Source organism: Magnolia sinica, chromosome 8, assembly GCF_029962835.1.
Source record: "Magnolia sinica isolate HGM2019 chromosome 8, MsV1, whole genome shotgun sequence".
Classification (NCBI taxonomy): domain Eukaryota; kingdom Viridiplantae; phylum Streptophyta; class Magnoliopsida; order Magnoliales; family Magnoliaceae; genus Magnolia; species Magnolia sinica.
In genome coordinates this window covers 66,336,271-66,341,826 of record NC_080580.1, presented here as the reverse complement: position 1 = coordinate 66,341,826, position 5,556 = coordinate 66,336,271, and the positions used below count along the sequence as shown (strand labels likewise).

General features: G+C 41.3%; 1 non-coding gene across 1 annotated transcript; it reads right to left on the bottom strand.

Moving 5' to 3' along the window:
- Positions 1 to 4,380: 4,380 nt before the first annotated feature.
- On the bottom strand, positions 4,381 to 4,487 carry LOC131254561 (small nucleolar RNA R71). The gene has a single exon (XR_009175679.1). It is a non-coding gene; the product is annotated as a small nucleolar RNA R71 (small nucleolar RNA).
- Between the last annotated feature and the right edge of the window lie 1,069 nt (positions 4,488 to 5,556).

The following is a 5,556-nucleotide window of genomic DNA, read 5'->3' as shown; positions in this document are numbered from 1 at the left end:
ACGTATCTTATATCCTAGTTGTTCATCCGTTTGAAAATGGTGGACCCTACCGTAATGTATGTGTTTTATATACTCAGTCCATCTGTTGGACACATGTGGGGGTGGGACCTACCTTGGTGTATGTATTGTATATGCACTCCGTCCACCTGTCAGGATGGTGGTGTGGACCCCACTATGATGTATGTGTCTTATACACACCGACCATCTCTAGACGGTGTTGCTGGGGCACCATGATGTATATGTTTTATCAACACCATCCATTTTTCATCCACGCCCTCCATCAGTAGGGCCCACCCTTCATGTGTGATGTATTCGACATGTGGCCGCCATCTTAATGCATGTGTTGTATTCATATTGTCCAGATCATGTGGGACCCATCAGATGATGGATGTAGATTAGCTATTGACAGGGTGACTGCAGTGATGTTACCAAGTTCAGTGGGGCCTACCATGATTTATAATCCACTCTGTCCACTGTTTGGATGGTGGAAATCGACCAAATGAATGGGTTTTATCCTCACCATCCATCCATCTTCTGGGACGTGGACCCCATATAATGTATGCATCCACACCATCCAGGCATTGGGATGGTGTTGCTACACCATGATGCATGTGTTGTATTAGTGTCGTCCAGTAGATGGGACCCACATTGTGATGTATATAAGGCCTTTGATGAGGCCCATTGTGATATATTTACGGTCCATTTGGTGAGGCCCATTATGATGTTCTTGTGGCCCATTTGTTGAGGCCCATTATGATATGTTTGTGGCCTTTGATGAGGCCCATTGTGATGTATATATAGCCCATATGATGAGGCCCATTATGATATATATGTGGCCCATGAGTGAGGCCCGACGTGTTGTGTATGTGGCCCATGAGTGAGGCACGACGTGTTATATATGTGGTCCATGAGTGAGGCCCGACATGTTGTATATGAGGCCCATACGATGCAGTCTACTTGAAGTATATAAGACCCACTGTTGTGGCCCATGTATTGCGGCCCATTTGATATATATGAGGCCCATGTATTACGACCCATTGTGATGTATATGAGGTCCATGAGCAAGGCCTAATGTGATGCATATGTAGCCTATGAGTGAGGCCCATCATGATGTTTATTAGGCCATTGATTGAGGCCCATTGTGATGTATATTAGGCACTTGTGTGAGGCCATGGGCCCACTATACGTTTAGCACTATGTGGGCCACTCCTTAGGAGCAATGTTGGTTAAATGTCTACATTGATGAGCAATGATGGTTAAATGTCCATATTGTGACCTTCCCTTAGGCCATTTATTAGGCCGATTATCGAGATCAATTGTCGAGGACCGATCCTCATATTATGGATTAGATCTGCTATCCTTTGATGGACTTTGCCATATATATAGGCTGATTATAGATTATGACTATGTTGGTATACGCACCGAGTATGTGTTAGCATAACATTGTGATTTTATGAGGCCCATTGTGATTGAGAGGCCCATTGTGATGTATATGCGGCCCGTATTTAAGGCACATTATGATGTATATATAGCCCGTGTAATGAGGCAGTGGCCCAATGCGATGTATATGAGTCCCAAAGTGATCCATATGAGGCCCATGAGTGTGGCCCAATGTGATGTATATGAGGTCCTTGTATGAGACCCATTGTAACTGGATGAGGCCCATTGCGATGTGAGAGGTCCATTGTGATTGTGTAAGATCAATCATTATTATGTTCGATAATCATTCATAGCATCATGTTACATGCCCATACGCATCATCTGCATGTTTGATATGAGATACGGTTGACCATTACATATGCCATTGGGCGGGTTATTTGTGAGACTCCCTGATAGGTAGAGTTGCCCCACATGAGCACGTGGTACGTGTAGGTTTGATGCATGACTGGATGATATGACTCATACATCTCGTATTTTGTGATATGACCATCGTACGCCCTAATGATACCAGGGTCGTAGCCTCCACAGGCATATCGTGGATGGCCAGATGGGACACTGAAAATCTTTTTCTACATGGGGTGCCATAGATATCTCTAGGTGAAAGTCCCAAAACCCTCTTGGTACCAGAGGACACCTCAATGTCTAGACCGAGGGGATACATGAGCACCCAAGTGCCGAATACCAGTAAGTCACGTCTTCCACTGTGTCGTGGTCGGTTGGGAAGGAGTGTGGCCTTACCCAACTGAGGGAGTAGGCAATGCTAGGCTGAGTCTAACCAGCTCGTAAATGGGTCCACTATCGATAAGCTGGGTAGGCATTGGTATACTTCTGGCAGGCAGATCGTGAGGGCTCTTTCACTTATCCAGTTGTGTGCTTGATGGGGTGGCAGGTGGTGTTGAGTGTACTAGACCTCAGTGATGATCCCAGAGATGTATAGTACTGATATGTGGACTTATTGAGTAGGAGTTACATACTCATTCATTCATTCATTCATTATCTACTCAGGATGGTGGTGCGCAACTAATTATTATGTACCTTCGCAATGGCTAAGATTTCAGTTGGGGCGCGCGACTAACCTGAGATCAGGAGTTTACCACATTCAGTCTGACTATCCAAATTTAGGTATGGGATTGGTTTGGATAGAAGTCCCTTGTGATGGACCCCATAGCCTATGATACTACGTACTATCATCCTGACTTCATACTCTAACTTAGTTATTTCATTCGCATCGCATATTGCATTACATTCGCGGCATATGACATTTTTGGTTGCTATGTTTCTCCATTTATATGGCTTAGATACGGTTGGCGGTATTCATGGACTCGTCAGTATTTGCATATTGCATTGCATCCTCAGTATACGATATTTGGCTTACTATGTCTCCTCATTATATAACTGATCTACATTACTTCCTCAGTATATGATATTTGGCTTACTATATCTCCGCATTGTATAACTGATCTACATTACTTCTTCAATATATGATATTTGGCTTTTTATGTCTCCACATTATATAACTGATCTACATTGCTTCCTCAGTATATGATATTGGCTTAATATATTTTTGCATCGCATAGCCTGGATAAGGCTGATGGTATTTATGGACTTACCGATATGTTTCTTCATTTCTCTAATATTACATACTTGACACTTATCTTACGCAATACTTATACCACCCTCTAAGCTTTCTATAAGCTTATGCACGATAGATGCGTGCAGGTGGCGTTAGGTTATAGCAGTGTTGAGCTTGGAACATACAACGGCTTTTTGGAGCTTGATTTTCGATATATGTATATTTCCCTTTCAGCATTGTATTCAAATGTTTATATTAGTGGATATGTGATGATGATGTTGCCTTTGTGATTTTGGTATACTTGTAGTTATGCTTCTTACGAGATAAATATACGTTGGAAAATCCTCCTTGTAGAATCCTAGGATCGGAATCTGGTGTATAGGCACTGGGAGCCGAGAATGGGGTATTACGGAGGCTGTCGGCACCAGATTTGACGATCGAAAATTCTATGAGCCCGGTTTCTGAGTTTGGGGCATGACAATTAATGGTTGCGTTTTTCTGAGATTAACTAGTTTTATAATTAGGTTAAGATTAGAGATTTCTAATTTTAGGTTTAGAACTTTCCTTAGTTATTTTTTTAGACACTTTCCTTTTTTTAAAAACTAGTTTACTTTATATTTTTTAGAAACTTTCTATTTTTAGAAACTGACTTGTTTTGTTTTGTTTTGTAGGTTTTTAACTTAGGAACTTCTAATTTGGTAACTTCGTTCCAACTCTTTTCTTTTTATTTCTAGATTTCTATTCTTTCTTTTAAGTTTAAGTTAGAATTTAAGATTGAGGGCTACAAGTATTTCATGCCCAAGTGAGTACGTGACAACACTCGACGTCTCTTGACTAAAGGAGGATTGGTTGAGGGGTTAATTGTCCATTGCAGGACTAAACACCACTTGAGATCCCCAAAGTTAATTGAGGTTATGGCCGCAAATCAACAGACCAATCAACCAGAGGGACAACCTTAACCATGGGTTGGGGAAGTCCATGATGAGAATGAGGTGCATCAAGCACCCCTGCCTCGTACTTTACAAGATTATTTACAACCGGCGGGGGTGAGTACGCCCTCATGCAAGGTTTTTCTAGAGAATATGGGACAGATGGATATCAAGCCAGGGGTGATCTAAATCCTTCCAAAATTTCATGGGCTTGAGTCAGAAAATCCATATTTACATCTGAAAGAGTTTGATTAGATCATAGCCACACTATACTTTCCTAACGTGTCTGACGACACGATCAGTCTGAAATTCTTTCCCTTTTCTTTGAAAGAGAAAGCTAAGACGTGGTTACATTCACTACATCCTCGAACTATTGGTAGATGGAATGACATGACAAGGGAGTTCATAAAGAAAATTTTCCCATACCATAAGACGAACACCCTTAGAAAGTCGATCATGAACTTTGCCCAAAGGGAAGATGAAACATTCTTCCAATGTTGGGAGCGGTTCAAAGATCTTGTCAGTTCATGTCCACAGCATGGTTTTGAAACTTGACTGACATCTCTCATGCGCCAATTAGGTGAGACGATGTGTAATTGGGAGTTTATGAATAAAGGTGTTAATGAGGTATGGGACTACTTTGATAAGCTTGCTAAAAACACACAATCATGGGACATCTCTCCTAAACCAAGCACCATGTCTAGGCCGACTCAATCCAAGGAAAGGGGTGGAATGTATCTCCGAAAAGAGGACAATGATATCAGTGCTAAAGTGGACAATCTCACCAGAAAACTTGATGTCATGAAATTAAAGAAGGATAAGGCTAAGGAAATTGTTTGCGATATTTTTGCTTGCAACAGTCACACAACTGAAAATTGTCCAACAATACCTGCCTCTCAAGAGGTGTTGAATGAGCAATCCAACTGTGAACAATTACTAAGGACCTTTCAATAGACCTACCTCCAATACATTCAATCCTCGTTGGAGAAATCATCCAAACTTCAATTAGAGGAATGGACAAACTGCCACCTTTAAGGTTTCTTCAATCAAATTTCAAATCAAGAGAAACCTCAAGAGGACCCGGTTTTAAAACATCTTCAAAAGCAAGAGCTTTTCTATCAGGGTATGCTACAAGCCTTTTAAGACCTCACAAAGGCCATATAAGGATTTGATACTAAAAGTGTGATTGGGAATAAGGGGAGCCTTTTAGCTCAACCTCTTCCCAATCCAAAACCACAATATGAAGTTAGCGACCCGAGCTCTTCAAATCAAATGGAGTAAGCTAAATCTATCACCACTCTTAGGAGTGGGAAGACCATTGATAAAACCATTCCGGTTAGGGCTGACAAGCCTAAGGAACTGGAAGAGGACAACAAGGATGGATCTAATCATGCCCCACAAGAATCAAAACTGGAACCTCAAGGGAAGCCAGTTGCTCTATTTCTCTAATGATTGATTGCATCAAAACCTCTCTCTAACTCTCAGGACATTCTAGAGGTATTGAAACAAGTGAAAGGTCAATATTCTTCTACTTGATGCCGCAAAACAAATACCTTCATATGCCAAATTTCTGAAAGACTTCTGTACGACCAAAATACGACAAAATATTTAAGA